At 39.9% G+C, this 13,695-nt stretch overlaps 1 non-coding gene across 1 annotated transcript; it reads right to left on the bottom strand.

Annotated features, from left to right (window-relative positions):
* Positions 1-8,339: 8,339 nt before the first annotated feature.
* On the bottom strand, positions 8,340-8,446 carry LOC114822815 (small nucleolar RNA R71). Its single transcript, XR_003771007.2, has one exon. It is a non-coding gene; the product is annotated as a small nucleolar RNA R71 (small nucleolar RNA).
* Between the last annotated feature and the right edge of the window lie 5,249 nt (positions 8,447-13,695).

Raw genomic sequence — 13,695 nt, 5'->3', positions numbered from 1 at the left:
ATAGGTTCAAGCTCTCTTTTAGTGAGTACAAGTGAATGATTTAATACAAATGACATTAGGAAATATTGTGGGAGAATGATCTCGTAATCACGAAACTTCTAAGTTCCGGAGTGTGGTATCGTCTTGACTTGCCTTATTTGTCTCGTAGGTAGATGTGGCATCTTCTCTGTAAGTACTCTTCCTCCATCCATGTGTGGTATCTTTAACTGGTGGAGATGCACAAGGTAATGTATCAATTTCACTTGAAGCTTACTTGTAGTTTCAGGCTTGGTCAAGCGCGATACAAACCATGTAGTAAGAGTCCTCTAAGTCGCCGAGCTAGGGGATCTGCTGAAAGAGGTGACAGACAAGGTAAGCAATCAGAGCTCCAAGCAATCCGTCCCAGATCAGAACTTTGATTTCGAGTTCCGGCTGATTGTTCACATTCTCCCTATCTTGCAGGCAGCATGAAGGATAAAGAGAAGAAAAATGAGAAGAGATGATATGAGATACTTTTGCTTTTGAAGAAGTAACTTTCCACAGGCTTATTCTTGAACTGGGCTGGAGGGTTTTCTGGTTTCCTCCAGAGTATAAGGTCGACTGAAGAATTTGAGGGTCAAAACAAGTCCATCAAATCTATAGTACGTTCGACCCTGCTGATATGGGATACTTTTTCTTTTGACAGAGTAGTGGATGTATCGGCACATGTGCTGTTACGCTTGTCTCCACATGCTTCCTTGTATCATTCTCACTTGCCCTATATGTTCCTCAGGCAGATGTGGTATCTTCCCTGGAAGCATAAGATGTTGAAGATGAGTACTCGAGAGCAATGCCAGGTAAGTAATCAAGTATGGGGTTCCAGGCAGTCAGTTCCTGACTGGAAGCTTGATTCCAAGTGTTGACTGATTGCTCTCTTTCTCCTTGTCTTGCAGGTAAGAAGGCCAAAGGAAAAGACAGGGAAAAAACATGATATGGGATACTCTTGCTTTTAACCCTGATGATATGAGATATTCTTGCTCTAGTATAGCTTGTTTGCAGAGGTATTATCGGGGGGAAAGAAAGCTGAATATTTCGAAAGGCTTCTTTGGGAGTGCCTTCTCAGATATGAGGAAGGGTTGCGCATTTTTGCAGGTTTGCCTGTTTGTTGGGGATTGACGTGAGAAATTCCTGTAGCTTGCTCTTGGGAAGGCTTTGGATCCACGAGAATGGAGTGGTACCGTCCACTCTCCACCAATGCTTAAAGTTATATCGAGAAGGGGTGAAGGTGATACACGGCAACATTAAGCCATTCACCGAAGTCGAATCACACTTTGCAGACGCCAAGTATTACATGGATCAAGAAACGGTGCCTGAAGCTCTTCCAAAAGAGATCAAGTCCACAGGCAAAGCTTCACCAAAAAAAAAAAGGAGTGGCGAGCCATGCCTAAAGAGCAAGAAGGGGAAGCCATGCCATCTTTAAGCAAAAACGACGATGAGCTTGCTAAGCCTGCAACAACCAAAGGGAGTGCGACACCCTCAAAAGGATCAAGCACACCTGTCTTCCAATACATCCCAAAGCCGAGAAGAAAGAATGGGCAATCCCCATTCGAAACTAGAACAAGCAAAGCTAACACATAGCTGCACAAGGATGATATAAAGCTGCTTAAGATAAACGCAGTTTTACCTCTGACACAGCTAGGCGACGCTAAAATTTCAAAACCACCGCCAGGCTTCGTAAGACCCCTGCTAAAAAAACCGAAGAAGGCTTCAACCTAAATGCCTACAAATTCATGTCAAAGGCTGGGTACGATTTCGCCTCCCCTTCAAATCTTAGAAATAAGGTTTCAAGCACCATTAATGACCAAGAGCGTGACCTCACTGAGACTTAGAAGAAGTTGAAGGAGCATGGTTACAGAGTTGACAATAACAAAGCTGGGCCTGGCTTCACACCAAATACGCTTATGAAGATTTCAAGAAAAGCAAAAAATGCTAACGTTCAACACATCAGCGTAAGCATTGAACAAAGTCAAGATGAGCCTAAACCCGCCCTTCGAACATCAGTTTTCGATAGGTTGAACCATTCTCAACCCAGAATTTTGGCACTTGATCACATTAGTGATCAAGATCGAACCTCCGTCTTCAAAAGGCTTAACACGCCAACACCCCAAATCTCTGTTTTCGAAAGGTTGTCAAAACCCAAGAAACAAAGCAACATGGCTAGCTCTCATCTGCGACAATCTACCTTGGGAAAACTTGAAGAAACCAAGAAGCCTTCTAGAAAGAGAAAGACAATGCCAAATAAGGAAAAGCTTGATAGTCTAGCAGAAAAAGACAACGTTCGAAGCTCGATTTCTTCAAGGATGAAATGCCAAGCAACCTTGGAGGTTGACACAAAAGGACAACTGAAGGTAAGAAGGCGTACTATCATCCATACTGGCCAATCTTCAAGCTAACAAGCCCAAGGGGAAAACATTGAGAAGAAGATCAAAGACGTCTTCCACATCAAGATCTAAGAAGACAAAGAAGAAGAAATCCTCGAGGAGGACATCACTGTTGCACCACCATAGCTTGAGGATGAGGGGCAAGCTACGGTTAATGATCTCAATGAGGTTAACTTAGGAACAAGCAAGGAACCGAAGCCTATCTTCATAAATACATCACTGAGTGTGGACAAGATCGAAGAGTACTACCAATTGCTCTTAGAGTACAAAGACATCTTTGCTTGGACCTATAAAGAAATGCCGGCCTTGACCCCACCATCGCCATGCATCGTCTTACAATCAAGCCTGGAACGCCACCGATAAAACAAACTCAAAGACGTTATCGATCTGAACTTATCCCACAAATGGAGGTCAAGATTGACAAGCTAATCAAAGCAGTCTTCATTTGAGAGGTGTAATACCCCAAGTGGATCTCTGACATCGTCATTGTCTTTAAAACATCTGGACAAATACGTATTTGCATGGATTTTCGAGACCTCAACGATGCTTGCCCAAATAATGACTTTCCATTGCCAATCATCGAAATCCTGATAGACACGACCACTGGCCATGAGGCCCTATCATTCGTGGATGGCTTATCTGGGTACAATCAAATCTACATGGCTCCTAAAGACGAAGAACTAACAGCCTTTCGAACTCCAAAAGGTATCTACTACTATAAGGTAATGCCTTTTGCTTTGAAGAACGCTGGAGCCACATATCAATGCGCCATGCAGATGATGTAGCTGTCAAGACCAAGAAGAGATCTGATCACTTGAAGGATTTGCGAATGGTGTTCGATAAACTATGGCATTATAACCTCAAAATAAACCTGTTGAAATGTTCATTTGGTGTCATCTCTGGGAAGTTCCTCGACTTCATTATCAAGCATCATGGCATTGAAGTGGACCAATCAAAAGATTAAGGCCATTCAAAGCATGCTCAAGCCAATGAATATACACGAGCTGAAAAGTTTACAATGACGACTTGCCTTCATCAGGCGTTTCATCTTCAACCTCATTGGATGCTGTCAACCCTTCAGTTGACTCATGAAAAAAGATGCTCCATTTGTATGAGATGACGTCTGCCATAATACCTTTGAAAGCGTAAAAAGGTACTTGGCAAACCCACCTGTCTTAGGAGCTCTCATGCCTGGAAAACCGCTCATCCTATACATTGCTGCATAAGAATGTTCCATTGGAGCACTCTTACCATATGAAAATGAAGACCAAAGGAAAAAACACTCTACTACCTAAGTAGAACCCTTACTGGTGCCGAGCTCAATTGCACACCGATCGAGAAGATATGCCTTGCCTTAGTCTTTGCCATTCAAAAGCTTAGACACTACATGCATGCTTACACCATCCACTTGGTTGCCAAAGCTGACCCAATCAAATACGTCATGTCCAAGCCAGTTTTGACAGGGCGACTAGTGAAATGGGAGTTGTTTCTCAATCAATACGAAATCATCTACGTTCCAACTAAAGCCATCAAGGGATAAGCGCTTGCAAACTTCCTCGCCGATCATCTAATCCTAGCCGATTGGAAAATCTCAAATGACTTGCCTGATGAGGAGGTGTTCTATGTCAACATCTTCCCGACATGGACAATGTTCTTCAACGGATCCACATGAACAGACGGAGAGGGGTTAAGAGTAGTATTCATGTCACCACAAAGACAAATACTATCATATTCCTTCTGGCTAAGCGAGCTATGCTCTAACAACGTCGCTGAATACCAAGCGCTAATTACCGGACTCTAAATGGTGATCGACATGGAAATCACAACGCTAGAAGTGTATGGTGACTCCAAGCTCATAATCAATCAACTCTTGATTGAATATGAATTAAGGAAAGAGGAAAGATGATCTTGTCCCATACTTCCGACTAGCAACTTAACTACTCCGAAAGTTCGATGCCATGACGCTAGAACATGTGCCAAGAAAAGAAAATCAAATGGCAGACACTCTCACTAACTTAACCAAGTATGGCACTATGAGAAGACAAAAATGCAGATGTGCCAGTTTGCCAAAGATGGGTGATCCCACTCGTCACTGAAATGCTACTGGATGATACAAACGTCATCTCAATACTTCCAAGCGACACTAAAGAGTGGACATAACCACTAATCGACTACTTAGAGCATGGAAAGCTTCTAGACGATCCTAGACACCGCTATAAAATACGTCGACGAGCACCGCGCTTTCTCTACTACAAAGGAACACTCTACCGACGCTCTTTTGAATGAAGATGTCTAGGTGAGGAAGAAGCTAATCAAGCCATGGAAGAAGCACATTCAGGCATATGCAGAGCACAACAATCTGGACCAAAGCTGCACTTCTAGCTCAAAAGGATATGCTACTACTAGCCAAGCATGGTGAAGGATTGCAAGGAACATGCCAGAAAGTGCCAAGCCTTCCAGTTCCACACCAACTTTATACATTAACCGCCTAAGCCATTACACCCTACGGTTGCTTTATGGCCATTTGATGCATGGGGATTGGATGTCGTGGGACCAATCGCACCAAAATCATTTGCCATAGAGGCCTACATCCTAGCCACAATGGATTACTTCTCCAAGTGGGCTGAAGCCGTACCCCTAAGGGAAATGAAGAAGAAAATTGTCGTTTGTTTGATGGGATACATTTGTTTTCATTAATTTATGGAATTGATGTCTTTAACAACTTTGTTTTGTAGTAAAGCGTTTGTGGGTAACGTAACTGGTAAACCCTCAGGATACATAACTCCTCTAACTAGGGACACCTAAAGGTTTAAAGGCTTGTGGCACATGCTGAGTGCCATCGTGATTCCCAACGAAAGTGGCATAGAATAACTTTTTGTTTTTATTTTTTTTTAGTTTTTAGTTGTGTTGTTTTTTAATTTTGCTCGAGGACAAGCAAAAGATAGGTTTGGGGGTATTTGATAACAAAATATTTATACATTTATATTGCCCATATTTCCTAAGTTTTATACTATGTTTTCTTGTGAAATTGGTTGTTTGATGTGTTTAATGCATATTTTGTAGATAATGGACCGTAGAGAAGAAGACTTTGGAGTCTTTTGGTGATTTCAAGACTAAAAAGGATCAAAACTGAGAAGAATTGAAGTCAAGAAGCATTCCAACGATCATCAAATGTTAAATTGTTCAATCCACAATTTAATGGTTGCTGTGTGAAAATTATAACTGGAGTTGGAAGGTACTACGAAGAACTGTCATTTTCATTGGGACGTAAAAAATTCATTAGGATGAACTGGGTGTTGTGTCATGTATGTATGGAAAGTTCTAGATGTCTAGTTTCGGCATAATGTTCAAGATCATGATTTGGATGCTTCTAGAAGAAGTTATACCTGTTTTAGCGTGAGAAGGTCAGCTCAGGAATTCTACGCGGAAGTGGAGTCCAGTTTGGATCAGGAAACCGAAGTCTGATAATGTTGGGATTCCTGTTTGGTCTGGGATTCAACAATTGCGGCAAAGCAAAGCCTAACCAAAACCTACCAATATATTTCTTAGATGTTTATTTAAGCGGGGATGAACTTGAAGAGAGGGCAACAACGTGGAAAGGGAGAGGAAAACACTTCATCAACTACCTTTCATATGAATTTTTAGATGTATGAGGCAAGGTTGTAGTAGACACCATATGCTTAGCCTTGAGATAGCTCTCTTGGATGAATGAATTGTTGATGATGCAGACTGTAAGATCCCACATCGTCCAGGGGTGAGGATCCTATAAGCCTTATATGTATATTCTCATATCTACCTAGCATGAGGCCTTTTAGGAGCTCACTGACTTCGGTTTCCGTAAGAACTCTGAAGTTAAGCGAGTTCACGCGAGAGCATTCCCAGGATGGGTGACCCACTGGAAAGTTCTTATGTGAGTTCCCAGAAACAAAACCGTGAGGGGGTGGTCGGGGCCCAAAGTGGACAATATCATGCTACGGTGGAGTCGAGCCCAGGATGTGGTGGGGGCCCGGGTCGGGATGTGACACAGAAGCCATGCTAAGACACTTTTTGGTTTTCTCTGTTCTTTTTGCACTTAATGGATTTTTGATTATTGACTTAGACTAGATGCCATGGTTAAGTTGATGATTAAGAATACTTGGTTACACCCGAACGCCTAACGGATAATCATGATAAAGAGTGGACGAACACTAGAACCTGAATTGAATTGTTCTTACTAAGTTATGTAATGACATAGAATTGGATTGATATGGTGAAGTCGGATGCCTAGTGTTTCAACCATTGTTTTAAGAAATTATTTACTTAAATTCTTTTTAATTTACTACACTTAAGATTACTTGATCAACTTCTCTTTGGTTAATTATTTGAATTTCGTAGTTTAGTTGTTTTCGTTATTTTAATTCTAGTGGGTACTACAAAATTGGATTTAGTTAGGTGACTTTACAAATCCCTGTGGGTATGACACTCGTATTTGCTTGCTATACTATCATATCAATTCGTGCACTTGCGAGAAATATAATTTGTTCATCAAGTTTCTGGCACCGTTCTCGAGGATTTGTTTTAAAGTCCCATCTAATTATTTCTAGTTGTGTATCCTCTGAATTTGTTTATTTTATTTGTTCAAAATTTATTTATTTTTGTAGGTAGTGAATGCAAGGTTGTCGATAACAAGATGGAGATCTCTTGCCCATTGACGATAACATTGATCGAATATGAAGAGATACAAAAAAACGCTGTTAGATCCCACATTGCCCAGGGGAGTGGATCCTCTATGCCTTATATGTACATACCCACGTCCATGTAGCACGAGGCCTTTTGGGAACTCACTGGCTTCGAGTTCCATCAGAACTCTAAAGTTAAGCGAGTTCGAGTGAGAACGGTCCTAGGATGGGTGGTCCACTGGAAAGTTCTGCTCGTGTGAGTTCCCAAAAACAAAACCTTGAAGGCGTGGTCGGGGCCCAAAGCAGACAATATCGTGCTACAACAGAGTTGAGCGCGGGATGTGACAGAATGGTATTAGAGCCACTATGCCGTTCGGTACGAGTGTGCCGACGAGGACCTTAGGTATGTACATATAAGGCATAGAGGATCCACTTCCCTGGGTGATGTGGGATTTAACAATCCACCCCTCTTAGGGGCACGAGGACGTCGGGGAGGGGGTGGATTGTTAGATCCCACATCACCCAGGGGAGTGGATCCTCTATGCATTATATGTACATACCTACCTCCATGTAGCATAAAGCCATTTGGGAACTCACTGGCTTCGGGTTCCATCGGAACTCCGAAGTTAAGTTAGTTTGAACGAGATTGGTCCTAGGATGGGTGACTCACTAGGAAGTTCTACTCACATGAGTTCCCAGAAACAAAACCGTGAGGGCATGGTCGGGGCCCAAAGTGGACAATATCGTGCTACGGTGGAGTCGAGCCCGGGATATGGTGGACCTCGGGTTGAGATGTGATAAACACCGAGAAGGAGAAACATTGGATCGTGATGTTGATTCTAGTCATAGCCAAACATCCACATTAGAATTAGAGGAGAGAGAAGATGACGTTGAAGACATCCAAAAGGAGATGGCAGATGCAAATCCACGCCCCATGAAAGAATTTGTATGCCCAATTGTTGAAACATCACCATCATGCATTTTATTAGATGCTATTGCTAGAAATTATGAGTTGAAAAATATTCATTATAATATGCTTCCTTCTTTTTATGGTGTTGCTATTGAAGATCCTTTATCATTCATTCGTGATTTTTATGCTACAATTCAAACTTTTTCTTTGCAGGGATTAAGTGAAGATCAATTGCGGATGAGATGTTTTCCATATACTTTGAAGGACAAAGCTAAGCAATGGCATATGTCTTTGACACCTAGATCACTTGCAACATGGGAAGCAATTTATAATAAGTTTGTTGGAAAATTTTATTCACGTCAGAAGACTACTAAACTCAGGAGCAAGATCGCCACTTTTTCCCAAATGGAGGGTGAGCTGTTCCATGAAGCATGGGAATGCTTTAAAATGCTTTTAATCCAATGTCCTCATCATCATTATCCTTTAGAATTACAAAATCAATTTTTCTATGATGGATTAACCCAACCTGTCAGGTTACTATTGATAATGCTGTAGGTGGTGCTATGGGTGAAAAAATTGCACAACAAACTTATGAGCTATATGAGTTGCTTGGTGCAAATTCTCAGCAAAAAAGTGTTAGGGGTAAGCATTCAGGCATTTATGAAATCAGTCCTAATAATGACCTTGCTATGCAGATGACTGACTTAACCAAACAAATCAAAACATTGAGCAATGTAGTCATGAATAATGGATGGGCCCCTAGTGAGGTATGTGCAATATGGGGTATTTTTGGTCATGTCTCTAATGTTTGTCCGTTTAGAGAGGCTTTTCCAGAATATTTACAAGAGGAAGCAAATATGATGAACACCTATAATCAGAAATCTAAATTTAATCCTTTTCCAAATACTTATAATACTGGTTGCAGATTTCATCCTAATTTTCATGGAATAATAACCAAAATCAAAATCAAGCTAGCTCTTCTTTCCAGCAAAGAAAGCCTTCATAAGAAGACACTTTGAATAATTTTATACAAGTATGCCAAAATAGACAACAAAACAATGAACAAAAATTTCAACAACAAGAGGCCTCTTTAAGGAAGCTAGAAGTACAAGTTGAACATATTGCAGATGCTATGCGAAGCCATGTTCCTGGCAAATTCCCCAGCCAACTGGAGCAAGCCAAGGCGATAACAATACTTCGAAGTGGTAAGGTAATTAATACTGAATGAAATTCTAAATCTAATGATGTGTTACTCAATGATGTACGTGAAAAAGTTAAAGAAAAAGAAATGGAGGAGGAGCCATCAAAGAAACTCACGGGTGGCAATCCAAAAGTAGACATGCAAGTCAATGAGCAGCCACCTTTATCTGCATCCAATCTTCACAAGGCATCAAAGCCTTATGTTCCACCTGTTCCATTTCTAAGCCGCTTAAATAAAAGCGGATAAGTCTTTTGCTAAAATTTATGATATATTATCTAAAGTTAATGTGAACTTAACTTTGCTTGATATGATTAGGAATATGCCGGCCTATGCAAAAATTTTCAAGGAACTTAATACTTATAAGTGTAAGTTTGAACCGCATGAAAAGGTAATGGTATCGGAAACGGTAAGTGCAATTCTTCAAAAGAAATTGCCACCTAAATTGAAGGATCCTGGAAGCTTGAAAAAGCCATGCTAGATTTAGGGGCTAGCATAAATTTAATGCCTTACTCAATATACATTCAATTGGGATTAGGGGAGTTGAAGCTTACAACAATGTCTTTACAACTTGCTGACCATTCAGTTAAATATCCCAGAGGTATTGTAGAGGATATTTTAGTACAAGTCGATAAACTAATTATTCCTGTAGATTTTGTTGTCTTAGATATGGAGGACGCACCAATTCATGATCAGGAATTGCCTATTTTACTTGGATGTCCATTCATGGCAACTGCCAAGACAATCATCGATGTTCAAAATGGCAAGCTCACCATGATAGTCCTTGATGAGACCGTGGAATTTAAAGTGTTTGATTCTCTATCTTATCCTTCTAATTCATATGATTGTTTCTCGATTGACACTTTGGATTCGGTTGTTTTTTTCTAATTTTATGCAGAATAAAGTGGAAGATAAATTGGAAGCAGCTTTAACATTAAGAGAAGAAGATTGGCATGATGATAAAGATATAAGGGAGTTCATGGCAACCTTAAATAGTGCACTGCCATACCCTCCTAATGCTAACCCAAATGAGATTCTTGAGCCTTCCAAACCCAAATTGGTCCCTTTCATTATGTCCCCACCTAAGTTAGAATTAAAACCACTTCCGTCCACCCTCAAATATACCTTGGAGATCATGAGACTCTTCTAGTGATCATAGCCTCTGATCTTACTTCATTAGAAGAGGAGAAATTACTTCGAGTCTTAAGGGAGCATAGAACTGCCATAGGATGGACCATCGCTGATATAAAAGGAATTAGTCCAACCAATTGCATGCATAAAATTTTATTGGAAGAAAGTGCCAAGCCAACAAGTGAAGCTCAAAGAAGATTGAATCCCTATATGAAGGAGGTGGTCCACACAGAGGTTCTTAAACTACTAGATGTGGGAATTATTTATCCCATTTTAGATAGCTAGTGAGTGAGCCCGGTTCAAGTGGTTCCAAAATATCTGGAATTACGGTTGTGAAGAATGACAATAATAAGCTTGTGCCGACAAGAGTGATTACGGGTTGGAGGGTTTGCATTGATTATAGAAAGCTTAAACTTGTCACTAGAAAAGATCACTTTCCTTTACCTTTTATTGATCAAATGCTTCAATGCCTAGTCGGTCATTCTTACTATTGTTTTCTTGATGGTTTTTCAGAGTATAATCAAATACCAATTTCACCAGAAGATCAAGAGAAGACGACTTTTACATGCCCATTTGGTACCTTCGCATATTGTAGGATGCCCTTTGGCCTATGTAATGCCCCTGCCACTTTCCAAAGATGTATGATGTCAATTTTCTCTGACATGATTGAAAAATGTATCGAGGTATTTATGGATGATTTTTCTATTTTTGGCACTTCGTTTGATAATTTAACTTTGGTGCTTAAAAGATGCTTTGAGAAAAATCTAACCTTAAGCTGGGAAAAGAGCAACTTCATGGTAAAGAAAGGTATTATTCTAGGCCATGTGATTTCTAATAAAGGTATTGAAGTCGACAAGGCAAAAATTGATTTAATTGCTAAGTTGCCACCTCTCACTTCTATTAAGGGTGTGCGAAGCTTTCTTGGTCATGCAGGTTTCTATAGGCGTTTCATCCAAGATTTCTCAAAAATTAGTTGTACCCTCTGTAATCTCTTAGCCAAGGATGTTTTTAATTTTGATAAAAGCTGCCATGATGCTTTTGATACTTTGAAAAAGAAATTAACATCAGCACCTATCATTATGTCACCAAATTGGTCTCTTCCTTTTGAATTAATATGTGATGCATTTGATTATGCTATAGGTGCAGTTCTTGGACAACATGTAAGTAACTTGCCTCATGCTACCTATTATGCTAGTCGCACATTGAATGATGCTTAGTTAAATTACTCCACCACTGAAAAAGAATTGTTGGCTGTTGTCTTTACCTTGGAAAAGTTTCGTTCATATTTAATTGGGTCAAAGGTTATTGTTTGTTCCAATCATGCTGCTCTTAAGTATTTACTAACAAAAAGGATGCCAAGCCTCAATTGATTAGGTGGATTTTATTGTTACAAGAGTTTAATTTGGAAATCAGGGACAAAAAAGGATGCGAAAATGTCGTGGCAGATCACCTCTCTCGGCTAGTGGAGGTAGATGGCAATGAAGTACAAAATCAAGATGGTGTACCACCCATTCATGAAGTTTTTCCTGATGAACAACTCTTCTCAATCCATGGGGAAGAGCCCTGGTATGCAGATATTGTTAATTACTTAGTGAGTAATATTATCCGTTCTGATCTAACCTCACAGGAAAAGAAGAAATTTATGTTTGTGGTTAAGCATTATTTTTGGGATGACCTTTATTTATTTAAATGTTGTCCTGATCAAATAATAAGGCGTTGTGTTCCAGAAAGTGAGCAGCAGAGTCTCTTACAATTCAGCCATGAACTAAATTGCGAAGGACACTTTGGTGCCAAAAAGCCAACTCTTAAGGTTTTGCAATCCGGTTTCTTTTGGCCTATGTTATTCAAAGATTCATATAATTTTTGTGTTAAGTGTGACAGGTGCCAACGATCAAGAAATATAAGCAAAAGGATTGAGATGCCGCTAACCAAAAATCTGGTGGTAGAATTATTTGATGTGTGGGGTGTAGACTTTATGGGTCCCTTTCCTACATATTCTTGTTGTTGTGGACTATGTATCTAAATGGATTGAGGCAATTGCAACTAAAACTAATGATAGTAAGGTTGTGCTTGGCTTTTTGCAGGGCATGATATTTACTAGAGTTGGGACCCCCAGAGCCATAATTAGTGATGGGGGAAGTCACTTTTGTAACAAAGCTTTTGCAGCATTGTTCAAGAAATACAACATCACTCATCGAATAGCAACACCATATCACCCTCAAACTTCAGGACAAGTTGAGGTCAGTAATCGGCAAATTAAGTACATTTTGGAAAGGACTGTGAAAATTACAAGGAAAGATTGGGCCTTAAAATTGAACGACACCTTGTGGGCATATCGAACGACGTACAAAACTCTGATTGGAATGAGCCCTTACAGGTTTGTTTTCGGAAAAGCTTGCCACCTGCCAGTGGAATTGGAGCATAGAGCATACTAGGCAATTAAGCAATTAAATTTTGACATGAGTAAAGCCGGAGATGCTAGGAAGTTGCAACTAAATGAGTTAGACGAGCTTCGGAACGAGGCTTATGAAAATGCAAAAATTTACAAAGAAAAGACCAAGTTGTACCATGACAAAATGCTGCAAAGGAAAGAGTTCAAGCAAGGTATGCAAGTGTTGCTTTATGACTCACGTTTACGTCTTTTTCCAGGAAAATTGAAATCTCGGTGGCTTGGACCTTTTAAAGTAAGCCAAGTATTCCCTTACGAAGCTGTTGAAATTGAGAACACAAAGAGTGGAAATACTTTCAAGGTGAACGGCCATTGATAGAAACCATATTTGGCCAACACTCCTATAGCTGACGTGGTTGATTTCCTTGACTTGATCAAGCCTTAGATCGTGCATTCTGTCTTGCCTAGACGTTAACTAAAGCACTTGATGGGAGGCAACCCACCACCTCGGTAACTTCGTTCTTTTATTTTTGTTTTTGTATTTGTTTGTATTTCCATATTGTCAATACCTTCTCTACTCATTGCATAATTTTCTTGTCATAAACATTGAGGACAATGTTTAGTTTAGGTTTGGGGGTGGAAAAAAAATTTGTTTTTCTGATTTTTATTTTTGTTTTTATTTTGGAGTTAGAGAACAAAGGAATGTTGCTACGACTCTACTGGTTTTGTGCTACATGTGTGTGCCATCATACAAAAGAGATTGGAGCTATTATTCCTCCACAATGTGAAGCCACGACATGTGTATCATTTTCCTTTGTATAATTGCTCTATGTTGTCTTGTTGTTATAGTCATAGATGAGAAATTGCTTAGGATGATGACCTACAATTAAATTAATCATGGGTGGGGTTTAAAGAAAAGCGAAAAAAAAAAAAGAAGAAGAAAAAGAAAAGGATTGGTAACATGAGATGTTAGAGGTGTCACTTTAATTTATTAATGGCAATGTATAGAT

The sequence above is a fragment of the Malus domestica genome, chromosome 17 (genome assembly GCF_042453785.1).
Source record: "Malus domestica chromosome 17, GDT2T_hap1".
NCBI classification, from domain to species: domain Eukaryota; kingdom Viridiplantae; phylum Streptophyta; class Magnoliopsida; order Rosales; family Rosaceae; genus Malus; species Malus domestica.
Note: the sequence above shows the minus strand (reverse complement) of the source record. Positions and strands in the feature narration are given on the sequence as shown.